Below are 13928 nucleotides of genomic sequence, written 5' to 3' on the forward strand. Positions count from 1 at the left end.
GCAGTGTCCTGGGAGCCAATGGCTGCCCCACTACATACCAGAGGTGGCGGCATCTCAGCAATGCTTCGTTTGTGATCCTTTAGGATGAAAGGTGATACAGAAATGTTAATTATCTAATTTTATTTGTCTTATCTATAAGATATAAGAGAGATTGACCTTCGGGGAGCCTAATCAGCTGCTGGCCAGAGAAGTGGGGAGGAAGAAGACCTGTTTCTTCCCTGCCCGCATTCTCTTGGGGGCATCTTATGCATGTGGGCACACACTGATGGAACATTCCTTGTGCTCCCCAAAGCATAAGGAATGCAGTTCTGAGAGGCCCTTGAGCAAGCTGCCCAAGAGAACTGCTGAAGCTCACTTCCCCCTCTAAGCCCCATACATCTGCTTAAGGGTCAGCTACAACGTGGTTCTGTATAATTTACTGACAAGCCTAAACCAATCATAATTGCCCTACGTCTTCAGTTATACAAGGGAACTTCGCTATATTATTTAAGACAATAGCAGCTGAGAGAGCAAATCAAAGTAGAATCACTAGCTTTCCCAAGAGCAAGCATTCAAAAAACGTCAGCCCCACTCCCATCATGAAATTGGCTTATAAATCACACATATCTAAAAAATCATAAATTCTGACATTTTTCTTTGGCTTCTGTTTTTTGAGTCCTTAGGGTTCCTGTTTTCAAACTTTTCTCTAGGGTCTAGAAACTTCCTTTTCTTTTAAAGGAAGCTGAGATTCTCATGTAATTGCCTGACTCCAACACAGAGGATGGGGCTTTCAGAAAATCTTCACATCTTGTGAAACTCAGTCTAACCACTGTAAGAGTTGGCAACATTGACACATCCCACTAAGGAGGAGCCTCACCATGTAGGATTCTGTGTTGGAGTTTGAACCAACAGACTGCAGGCTATGTAGCCATTCCAAGCAAGTGATGGAAAGAAAGTGAGCAGCATATGGTACCTTAACAATTTGAAAAGTGAGTAAGATAGCAGAATTATTACACCATTATGCTACCTGCACAAAGCAGGGATGGAAAGGGCAGATAATGATGTTCATGGTTTATTCTTGCCTTATGTATTCTTCTCCTAAAGTGGCGTGGCCATGGCCAAATCCCTCCTGCTTGTGCAGCCCTCTAGAACCAGCATTAACAGTTAGCAAAGAGTGAGCAATAACATGCTAACTTTACTCTCCACATATGGGAGCTATTATGGTGCCACTGTGTGAGTGAATGGTAGGGAGACTATCTACCAGCATGGCTGACTGATTTCATTCTGACAATTGTATCAGTTTGGACTTGTTTGATTAGAGGTCTGCTGTTCAGTGGCCAATTATGTGTTGGGCTTGGTCCACCCACACAATTTTGCTACTTTAACTGATGGTTTTATGTTGCACCAATTTAGTTAAATTAGTATAACTTTGTGTGTGGACACCCTGCAATGCATTTAGACCCTTTGCTCCTGTTAAACTGTTATAAGGCAAGTTAAACTGATACAGAGCAGGTTTATGCTGATAAGAGTGCTCACCCACAAACTTGGACCAATTTACTTAAATTGGTGTAGGTTTGTATGTAGACAAGTCCTCTGTAATGAGTTGGGAGCATTGTTTCAGAGCAGGTAATATATCCCCAATCACATGTATATGATTCCTGTTCCTTAGCTGTCATCTGCAATGACTGATATTTTCATCAGTCTTTTCCTGAGTGTGTGGTGCAGAGTGTACATATATATTTTACACTCCTGTCTGAAGCTGCTCTTGACTCGTTCTTTTCTTGAGACATGGTATCTGATGCATGAGATAACTGAGCACTATCCAAAATGCATACTGTGCTCTGAAGTGACATGAGTTTACTGAATGGTGGAGGTGGCAGCAGTTGCTTTATATTGGCAGAGCCTTCCTACATGTTGAGTCCTGCCACACTCTGTACTTATGCCAGATCTCTGCCTCCACAGCACAGTTTGCTTCTGACCTTCTGATCTTTTGCCCAGGATGTGCAAGTTGCAATCAGTATTTTACATGCCATGTCTTCCCCCATCACCCAATATCATACAATCTTGATGTATCCCAAAGCTGGTGACAACTGCTGCTTTGCCCTACCTCTTTTGATAGCATAATAATAAGGTGGATCTCTCACACCAGAACTGAGTGATATAGATAAACATGATTACCTTACTGCATCAATGCCTTTCCTTTATGTATGGACCATCTATGAAAACCCAACAACTGATTCCTGCCCACATTACCATCAGTGCTAGATGAGTTTGCACTCATGGGTGTTTTTCATATCCTCCTAGTTTTTGGTGCATCTTTTTTTACAATGCACACTTTTTAAAGTTACCTGGGATGGATGTTGTCATTGATTTCACCCTGTCCTGCTATAAAGCGCTGGGATGATGTATTCTTCTTGCTTTCATTGTCCTCTACTGCAATTGCAACATCTTTGCTTAGCTGAGAAATGTGGAGGTCCAATGGCCCTTTGTGCTTGCAGATTCAAATCACAGGCGCTTCAGATAAGCGATAGTAGTTAACAAATGTTGCAGAAAAGATGGAATAGCAACAACATAAATTGTATTGGATAATGGTGTAAAGGATACATCTTTACACAATGGATAATGGCACATTGGATAATGGTGCAAAGCCCAATATGTTATGTCTAACATACTGTCCAGGCAACTGTGAGCTATGGCATGATATAAATCTCTTACAGAGACCAGGAGAGCAATATTCATGTCTTGTATCTTGCAATTTCCTGAAAACTTTGAGGTTAGTGCTAAGATGTGCAGCATTCAGTTTGGGTTTTTTAAACTATATTTGAAATATCTCCAGATACCTTATTTTATTGAACTGTACTGCAAGCAACCTTCTGCTCTTCTCCATCTTTGTTGTTTTGCTTCATTTTGTTAGTGATTTGCTGTTACAGGAGAAAATCTTTAGCTTACAACTACATCTGAAGTTATTTATTAAACAACTCATTGTTAGATGATGGAAATATAACTCAACCAGCAAACATAGCTAACAGCTCATTTGTGCACAGCAACTGTTTGTTATTTCTGATGTATGGTGTGCTATTCCTATGCAAACTGGCTCATTAAGTTTACAGGAAAAATTTCCCTTCCACCCACTGCAGTGCTGTGTGCCAGTTGGCTAACTCCATCCACCTTGCAGGTGGCAACATTCGGTGGCAACAGAGGGTGATGCTGTAACCATTTACTATTGGGATCTCACTATTCAAAGGGAACCAACAATGAAGTGTTTTTCCCAGTGGGACTACTCAACATCACACCTGGTAGTAAGCGCTGGGAGTATCTGGACTCTAGTCTGTAAAGTGGTTTGGGATCCTTTGGGATGAGAGGTGTTACAGAAATGTAAGTTTATACTAATACAATGCAAAGAAATAAATCTGTCTCTGTCTGGTGTCAGACAAATAAATGTCTCTTCACAGAGGTGGAATATGGGAAGGGAAGCTTCTGACTCTGAATGGAAACAAGTTGCTAAGGAAAAAATAAGTGTTCTTAAGTTCACAGTGAAAATGGGAAATAAAGCAAGGAACAGTATCTCAAGCTTCCTTGAGAATTATCAATAAAGAGAGTGAGGGAAGGATTGCTCAAAGAGTGAGAAATGTGTGCTATATGTATTTGTAAAGACAGACAAGTAAGACAAAATAGCTATGAGGTGAGAAATTCTAAGGAAACAAAATGGTACAGTAAAAAAGGGTGTTTAAGAGGTTTATTCTCCCTGGATGAATACCCACAAATCTCCTTAATGTTAATGGCACTTAAATACATGGCTCAAGGGGACAAAACAATGACCCTTATGTGTTTGAATGGATCTTGCAAAACTCAATTAAAATCCACAAATTGTAATTGGCTGATTAAGTTCCAGGTATCTGTATTCAGTTCTAAGCAATTATGCTGTATTTTAAAGTTAATCATAGGGAAATAAAATTCAAGTAATAGCAACTGATGATATAAGGACAACTTGATTTGTGTTTAAATTAGCACAGGTCTTTGGCAAAACAATTTACACTGATTGCCTACTCGCCTAGCATGAGAGATTACGTAATACATAGAAAACTGGTTATTCAAAAACAAAAGGGCCAGATTCTCAGCTGGTGTCACTCATTGTAGCTCCATTACCTTCACTTGAGCTGCATTGATTTATACCAGCTGAGGATATGACCTATATAATTTTTGTAGTAAGGAAAGACCAACTGACTTTGGCCAGTAACTGCAAGATCAGCTAAGATGACAGTGAATTGCAGAGAAACCAGGTAATGCAATAAAATGCTGCCAATAATTTATCAAGGGGTTCTCACAAAAATATTCCCTCTTAACGTGATAAATTTCATATAAAGGAGATGCATGTGCTTGGAGAGAGGAGGTACTGGAGAATCCATTTATTTATGATTTGAACACAAATGCTTTCTCTTAGCCAGAACCAAAGAAAACAGTGGGTACTGTCTGGTAAACAAATCTGTACTAAGCAACACTTTGCTGAAAATGTTTATTTTCTTGGAAAGTGTACTGGGCCAGCTCCTCAGCTGCTGTCAATCAGTGTAGTTCCATTAAAGTCTATGGAGCTAAGTTGATTTATGCTGGTTAAAGATCTGGTCCACTGAGTACATTAATAGTACAAGAGAGTGCTCTACTTGTGTAATTTGTAGAGGGCCTTAAGGAGGAGCCTCCTCCCTTTTTCTAGGGAGGCATCTTCCCTAGGAAACAATTGATCCTTTTTGTCCCTTGGTGCATCCCAAAGGCAAAAAAAAAAGTCTCTTCAGAAGTATTTGTAAGAGCCTCAGGACTAAGTCCCCTCTCAGAGAGGGGATTTAAACAGTACCCAGAGCAACAATGAACTCCTTTAGAGACAGGAAGTCACCTGCCCTTCCCTTCGGTTTGGATGCAGAACTTTAACAAGGAGCCACCAAGAGTAATGCAAAGGGAAATGAACAAGGACTGCATGTGACTAATTTACAGAGGTTGCCACCTTTTGCATTTGGGTGTGTGTTGGGGGTCCATTTTTGAGCTTCAAATCCACTGCAGGTGAGTCTGTCAGATTATGTAGAAATATTTTCAAATCAATTTGATTCATGATGGTATAGATGGTGGTGTTAGTACAGCTACAGCAGTAAATTGACCTATTGGAATCATCATCTTACATAGGCTTGTCTGAATTTTTGTCAGTATAACTTTTCAAATAAGACACCAATATAGAGGTGTAGTCTTCAACCAAAATCTCTAGGATTATATGCAGTTGTCTTTCAAAGGAAATATAGAAATAACCTGTAACCTCTAGTTCAGGTGGGCATGCTGCAGTTTGCTGATCATAGTGGGGTAACCATTGCTCACTGTAATCAGGAATCTGACATTTTCAGACCACTCAAAGTCTTACATCCCAGCTGTAGTTAATAATGCGTTAAAATGAATGTACCATATTTTGTGCCAAGATACTTCAGTGGGTGCATCTTTCATAAATAAATAGGACTTACCCTTCTCTTATAAACAGACTGAGAAGAAGGCTTATGAGTTTCTTAAAATATGTAATCATATACAGGCAAGCTCTAACTTCCAATAAGGAAAATCCAGTTTTATTTTAAGCATATGGGCTGGTAGTCCTGTGGGTAAACCACCTAAAAAATTAGTTCCAGAACAGACATATTAATGAAGACACAAATAACTAAACCATATAGTACAGCTAATGAAATTTTGGCAGCAAAATCTTTAAGCATTGCCAGAAAAGAGTGGGGTTCCCACCTTATACCCAAATTTGATTACCTCTTTAATGATTGATACTACTAGTATGTCTTAATCTTGGTAACTTTTAAATTCGAGAGATTAATGTGCATTGCCTGCAGTCATACTATCTTGTGCTGTGATGCTATCAAATTTCACAAATTAAGTAAGGGTCAATCTAAAGTAGAACTTGGAACACTTTTGTGATGCTGCTGATTCCATGGATAGACTTCTTCCTGAATCAATACACTGATCTCCTAACATGGTGTTAGAGGGCACTGTAGGTGCCATCTGTTTCCTGAGGCATGAAGTTGACATCCTAATTACTTACAGTCATTAAAGATTCTGTGGCACATTCGGCAAGTATAGGAGTGTTAACTCTAGCATTCTAACAAAATTCTGACTCAAGTGGTTTATATTCTACCTAATTTTACTCTTTGGTCTCAATTTCTTCCCTTTTTTACAAACCTGCTGTATAGGATTGCTATGTGCTGTTAGACAGTTAACATATTTCATCCCAGCTGTAGCTGAATTTCATGGATAAAGTGGCATTTCTGTAAGATCTGTACATAATTTTATTATATAAAGAGATCAAGGGTCACTGTTGTGGTGTGGCCCTTTAAGAGAGTTAGGCTTAGTCACCACCTGTGACTGACCAGCTGCCTCCCAGCTAATACTGTGGAGCTAGAGATCAGGTGATAATTAAAGATAATATGGTCTCTCAAAAAAATAGCATCTTTCCAGCTTAACTGACCTCCTTGCTGTTTTTTGAGAGGACCACGTTATTTTCAATTATCACCTGATCTCTAGCTGAAGCCCTGAAGGAAAAAGGCCTGGAATTCTGTGGCTGAAGAATTTTTTTGATGCATGTGCTAGTTAGTTAACCCATTGACTTTCAGTCAGCTATCCCCACCCATCTGCTTCTCAACCTAATCATCATTAGCTGGGGCTAACGATCTATATTACTAGAAAAGATTTAAACTTGCAGGTAGGCAAGGCATGTGGGGGAAGACACAAACTCTTGAATTCATCTTTGTCTTGTTCCTCATCTACAAACTATAGAACTAGTCTAAAACATAAGACAGGAGTGTATGGCAAGAATGTGGGAAGTCTGTGCCTCTGAAATATACCAAAAAATGTTCTGAGAGATGTTGGCCCCGGGGGTCAGCATGGTGGAGACAAAACTCCCAAGCAAATATGGGAATTGAATTACCTAGGTCATATGAGCTCCTGGCTATCCATAGACTCTTGAAGGGGCTAACTTTTACTGACAGGCCTATTTTCTCTCCCTTTTTTTTTTAATCAAAAGGGAAAAAACCAAATTCTCACCAGGAAGATTTCAGAGCAGCACAGGTCTTCACTAAACCTTCCGCTACCTCAGAGTAAATTGATTCATGACAATGTACCAGTCATCGTGTTTCAACTTCTCTTTGCTGCTAGGGGGAAAACTAATTTCTCAACATTTTACTGATAATAAAGACTGCATTTATCTCACTGAATGCTTTAATAATGTAAAATAAGAGTAAGTCCAGAGAATTTCAGAGAGGAGTGGTTATTACATTGCTGCACATAGAAATATATTGAGAAGAACAGATTCTTGATATTGAGGTCGCCGTGCCATGCAGAATTATCTCTTGAATATGTCAGTGCTGAAGATCAATATTTGGGAGTGCTTTCACAGTGGTGTCTTGGTGCTGAGGAAAGAGGATGTTCTGCCCACACTTCATCTAGAAATTGGACCCTGAACAAAGGCAAAAAACATCCAGATTGCCTTCCCCTAACAATTTCCTAGCTACTGAGGCCCAAATCCTCAAAAGTACTTAATGTTGCTCTGTTCTGCATTGGAACACCTCATTCTAGGCATTGTGCTTTTGCCAGTAGTCCTGCTTTCTTTCTGAGGCTTCCTTTATGCAAAATCAGAAAAACCTGTAGTTTGTAATCAGAACTAGGGAATGACTAGAGTTCTTGTGGGGGTGATTTGGAGTAGAAATTAAAATATATCACGGTAACTTAGAAAACTTTGCCATTCACCATCTTTTATCTTCAGGGTCTTGTTAATGTCCACAAAACAAGGAGCAACAACCCTGAAATGGAACTAGGTCAAGCCATAAAGTTTCCTCTCATATTGCAACTGCTTAGAGAGTTTTGGTAAAACACTGATACTTGAGCAAGGGACTGTTTAACAATACACGGAGCAGCATTCTCACCTTTCCCAACTGAGGTTAAACTGAGGGATGGAGCCATCTCTATTGAGACCTCAGTGAAATAAGGGGATCTAGAACTGACTGGAAAAATAAAATATCTCAAAGCAATGCTAGCAAAGTTCATTAAAGACTTCCTACTGCAGATTTAGCAATGGATATAGCATAAAGGGCTTAAGATGGCAAAGGTAGCAAGAAGGGAAGTTTTAAATGGCTGAGACTGAGGGTGCTGAACATCGTGATAGTTCATCCTTCTCCTTATAAAATTGGTTAGAGGGAGAAGAATACATAATCCTAGACAGGGTTATGGTGGTACCTATAGAAATGAGAGAAAGCTGGCAGTGTTGGTGGTAAGAGATTTTATTCCAAATCATCTACTAAATCTCAACTGCCTTGTCCCCAATTAGAACAGGCACAATCCACCTTGGCAAATGGCAAAACTCCCAGCCTAAATGACTCCCTCGTTGGTTTCAAATCCCTTCCAATAATTCTTATGTTCTTCTTCGCCCATTACTCTTCATGTTCCATTTTAATAAATCAAATTCTACTCCCGCAGTTTGGTTTTTCCCCATTCTAAATAATTCTTCTTGAGGTGGAGGAACATAAGCCTTTTATCTTCAGAGTTGATGTAATTTTTACAGATGAGGGGCACACATCGTGCCCTGTAAAGGAGAGTGTTTTGTTCATTCTTCTTTTTCATTACTCTCTAAAGCAAAATTTTAGCCAAAGTATATGGATGCTTTTTATATAAAAAGCATTTGACATTGACCCAACAGGAAAACAAAACAGACCAGTGAAAAGCTCCAAATAAAATGGTGGAATCAATAAGATAAGTGACAAATAGCACTTCTCTATCATATGCTGCTTGCCACATCCCATCTCCTGCTCCTTCTCTATACGTTTTCTGTATAGGCCCTGCTCTTTCAAATACTTTAGTGCCTGTTTTAACTTTACTCCTTGACTTAAGTGGGGCTACTTGTGTAAAATTAAGCATAAGCGTAAGTGTTTTTAGGATTGAGTCCTTGGATTATTCACTGTTTGGGGCAGGGACCGTGTCCTCATATTTGTCTGCAAAAGCTCATGCATATCAATGGTGCTATATATGTAAATAAAAAGAATAGAGAAGAGCACCCGGGGACACTAACTATCCTGGAGTCATAGCAAGCCTCTTTCAGTCCAAGGTTATCAAGTCTGGTCTCCTCATTTCAGTTCTGACTGTGGTTCACCATTCATTTTTGGCCTCCTGCCAGGATTTCCCAAATGTCAGCTGTAAAGATAGCATTAGTGAATATCTGAGGTTCTAAAACACACAGGATAGATTTCTATCTGTTGTGAAGTGATCTATAATAAATTCACATGAACAATGCTATAGAAATAGAAAGTGGATTTCTTTTTTGGGGAATTACAGACTAGTCAGTTTAACTTCAGTACATGGAAAGACAGTGAAGCAAATAATTAAGCAATCAATTTCCAAACAGCTAGAAGATTATAAGGTGATAAGTAACAGTCAGCATGGATTTTGTCAAGAACAAATCATGTCAAACCAACCTTATAGCTTTCTTTGACAGGATAACACACTTAGTGGATGGGAGGAAGTCGTAGATGTGGTATATCTTGACTTTAGTAAGGCTTTTGAAACTGTCTCGCATGACCATCTCATAAACGAATGATGGAAACAAACCTAGATGGAGCTACTATAAGGTGGGTGCATAACTTGTTGGAAAATTGTTCCCAGGGAGTAATCAGTGGTTCACAGTCATGCTGGAAGGGGATATTAAGTGAGGTCCCACAGGGATCAGTTTTGAGTCTGGTACTGTTTGATATCTTCATCAATGATTTAGATAAAGGCATAGAGAGCACTTATAAAATTTGTGGACAATACCAAACTGGTAGGGGTTACAAGTGCTTTGAAGGATAGGATTAAAATTCAAAATTATTTGGACAAACTGGAGAAATGGTCTGAAGTAAATAGGATTAAATTCAGTAAGGACAAATGCAAAGTACTCCACTTAGGAAAGAACAATCAGTTGCACACATACAAAACTGGAAATGACTGCCTAGGAAGGAGCACTATGGAAAGAGAATTGGGGGTCATAGTGGGTCAACAGTGTAACACTGTTGCAAAAAAAGCAAACATCGTTCTGGGAGGTATTAAAAGGAATCTTGTAAATAAGACACAAGAATTAATTCTTCTGCTCTACTCTGCACTGATTAGGCCTCAACTGGAGTTCTAGGTACCACATTTCAGGACTGATGTGGACAAATTGGAAAAAGTCCAGAGAAGAGTAACAAAAATGATTAAAGGTCTAGAAAACATGACTTCTGAGGGAAGATTTAAAAAACTGGGATTGTTTAGTCTGGAGAAGAGAAGACTGAGAGAGGATATAACAATTTTCAAGTACATAAAAGGTTGTTACAAAGAGGAAAGAGAGAAATTATTCTCCTTAACCTCTCAGGCTAGGACAAGAAGTAATGGCCATAACTTGCAGCAAGAGCGGTGTAGGTTGGACATTAGGGAAAAACTTCATAACTGTCAGGGTGGTTAAGCATTGGAATAAATTGCCCAGGGAGGCTGTGGAATTTTTAAGAGTAGGTTAGACAAACACCTGTCTGGGATGGTCTAGATAATATTTAGTCCTGCCATGAGTGCAGGAGACTGGACTAGATGACCTCTCGAAGTCCCTTCCAGTCCTATGATTTTATGATCGATTAACATAGTGCTGTTTGAAACAGTACTACATTATAGTACACTAGAGAACAGTGAGCACCAACAGGGTCTACATGGACCAGTTAATGTGCAATATATTAGTGCACTTAAGAAATCTCAGCCCTGTAGATCCCACTATGTCAACAAGCCCTTAGATCTGCCTTACTGGCCAGATTGTGTGCTGCTCTATCTGAGCCATACAGATGTGAGCTCTGCTGATGGGCCTGAAGCCCACTGGTATGACCCACAAAGTGCACAGGGAAATGAACAGCCCATCAGGTGCACTTTCAGGTGGCAGAGTTCTTACTAAAGCTTCCCTTCCCTGGCAGAAGGTAGCAACAGTGTTACCGCATTTCCTTTTGCTAGCAGGTGAATTTCCCACTGGGTGTTTCTGGCCTGATAGGTACAGGGCAAGTAAACTGCACTTCTCTGCTCTCACTGGGATAAATCAGGCTCAGTGAGTGAAAGAAATTACCTGCAGGTTTGCAGCATTTTGTGGCAAGTCTCTATGAAATGAATGTTACAGTTTAGGTGTCATGCTGTAGTTGAAAAGCTGGCATGTGATCTGCCTCATGCCATCAAATACCATTCCTTCTATTACAAAATTGTCGAATAGGAGAACTTGGGGGTGTAATAATTCATGGGCTGCAGTGTTAAGGACAATGAATGCAATAACTAAATAAATCTTCAGAACTCCAGAGTGTGTTTTTCCCAGACATGTACAGTGTGAATTTTAAACCATGTGACCAGAAGGTGAGTTTCTCTCTGGAACAAGGGTGGAATAGAGAAGAGTGGAAGGAGGAAGCAACAGTCAAGATCTAGGATTCACATCCATGTAATATATAAATCCAATTTAACCACAGCAACATTTGGAATATCAGGCTAAAATTCCATCTTGGAGTTTTGGTGACTGCATTAACTCTTCTAAATCTTCATTCTCTAGATGTGGAACCAGAGCCCCAAGGCAGAATCCGAAAAACTCAAAATTTATAGTTGACTCTTGTCTAGTTTGTCTCCTGCATTTCTTGACCATAGATACAAATGTTGCCTAAGCTCAGGGTAGCCTGTAGTTTCACCAGATGATTGATTATATTTTATTGATTTATTCTTGTATGCTTCTAATCAGAGGTCTATGTTGTATCTGGTAAATAAATGCAGTTATATATTGGTCAGCTGGAATGAGGCACACTGTGGAAGCAAAAATACGGAAATAAATTCAGATACTAGCCATGTCTGGCAGAAATGCATATCTGCAAACCCCATCCACATCTCCAATACAGATCAGTGAAAATCAGACAGTAACATTTGGTACAAGTTCCTCTGTCCTGGTCATACACAAGATCTGCTGAAATGTGGCACTTAACAATTTGGATCTTCAAAGGAGTCAGGAAGAGCAACCTCTTCCTGTGAGAGAACAACGTTGCCTTGAGTCTTTGAGCACCATCAGCTCAATAGATCTTATTTAGAAACCTCTTCCTTATTTTTTTAACAACCTTTTGAATTTAGCTGCTGCAGATCTGGGATTTCTTGTATTTTACCTGTATAGGTAAATAGCTTGCTCTGTAATATTTGGGTACAGTTCTTATTTCAAGCTGCCTTGTTCTAATTAGTTACCAAATACAGAACAGGCTCCAGAACAGATTATATAATCCGAATGTAAATAGAATATACTTTATCTGTGGTCAACTATATCTGAGGTACGGTTACTGTTTCAGAGTGGTTAAATTACTGTTCACTCATATGACCTGCTACCTGTTTCACTCCTGAAGCAGGAGCTTGACTGTTTGGATCCAGTTATCCCTTGTAATTCAAAAACATGAAATCAGCATCAATAAAACAACACTTCCAAATAAGTTTTTGAGTTCTTTTTTTTTAAACTAAAATGAAAAGTTTCCTCACTTGATGAAGAATATACTCAAAAGCAATATGGAAAGCTGGCTTCAGTCTTGATGATGGCTCCAAATAGATGCAGTCTTAGCTTTGACATCATGATGGGTGCAAAATGAAAACAAGGCCCAAGATATGCAGGTCATGGATTCTCCCTATAGCTTGTAGAAAGAAAACAAAAGGAAAATGTCACAGCCTGATCCTCTTGGTCCAGTGCCCTGCAATATGTTACGCTCAGTGAAGAATAAGTATCTTACATATCATATTATATCCAATATAAAATGTGAGGAGAATACGCTTAGTGAATCCTTTCTGTTCAGGGTGTCTATCAGGTAGAAGAGGGTAACCAAAGAAACTTATTATAGTTATGTCCTCATTCATACTGATTCAGTGCACTAACTGCATTTGTTCCATACTTACTGCCTTGCTGTTCACACTCTGGAAGCAAGACATCCCAACCTGGTATTAGCCACATGGGTGAGCATGGGCAGGTGAATGAAGAAGCCTCTATGATGGTTTTTCAGGCTCTTTTTGTGAAAGAGAAACACACAGATCACCCTATTGACATGCATTTGCCCACAGTCACACAATTGTCTGTTTCACAGACAATATGAATTATGTGCATATGGCAACCAAGCCAATAAAGATTTTAATTCTATCTAATCTTTATCTGTTGCTTTCTGGACAAATTTTCATAAGCATTTGCAAACCGCATTTTGTATGACAAACCATTTCTGACCTAGGATTTTGTAATAAAGAAAATGTTGCTTATGTTAATCACATTAGGGCAGGAGATTAGGCATTGGTCATCTCTTTGTCGTTTGCCACATTCCTCACTGTTCGGGAGTGACATTAGCAGATGTATTTTCATGAGGGATGCCCTAGACTGGTTCTCATCATTTTTTTTTTTTTTGAAGGCAGAACAGGCAGGGACAACATGTGTGACCAACAATCTATAAGAGGATGGCTGACTACGCAATCAAGAACATAAGGGGCATTTTAGGTATCTGTGAGTTGCAGGGGACTGTCTTTTTATTCTAGCACAGTAACAGTCCTTATATGCTTTGCGCAATAGAAAATTAAAGGTTTCTCATGACTTTTCTGGATATAGGTATGAGGGACATATAGTATGAGAGGAACCAGTTGTCCAATAGGAACATGATGAACTGGATTGTTGAGGGTTGCTTGGTGACCTTTATAATGTATCGTTTTGGAGCATGAGCTTTCGTGGGTGAATACCTACTTCGTCAGATGCATGTAGTGGAAATTTCCATGGGCAGGTATATATATGTAAGCAAGCTAGAGATAATGAGGTTAGTTCAATCAGGGAGGATGAGGCCCTGTTCTAGCAGTTGAGGTGTGAAAACCAAGGGAGGAGAAACTGGTTCTGTAGTTGGCAAGCCATTCACAGTCTT

At 39.4% G+C, this 13928-nt stretch overlaps 1 long non-coding RNA gene across 1 annotated transcript in view; it reads left to right on the forward strand.

The window, feature by feature from the left end:
• Positions 1-3150: 3150 nt before the first annotated feature.
• LOC142046925 (uncharacterized) overlaps positions 3151-13928 on the forward strand; it is a 236374-nt gene continuing 225596 nt past the window's right edge. The window contains exons 1-2 of the long non-coding RNA XR_012656026.1: positions 3151-3354; positions 4892-5028. This is a non-coding gene — a long non-coding RNA (uncharacterized LOC142046925). The remainder of the gene's footprint in view (positions 3355-4891; positions 5029-13928) is intronic.

This window comes from Chelonoidis abingdonii, chromosome 5 (assembly GCF_003597395.2).
Source record: "Chelonoidis abingdonii isolate Lonesome George chromosome 5, CheloAbing_2.0, whole genome shotgun sequence".
In the NCBI taxonomy this organism is placed as follows: Eukaryota; Metazoa; Chordata; order Testudines; family Testudinidae; genus Chelonoidis; species Chelonoidis abingdonii.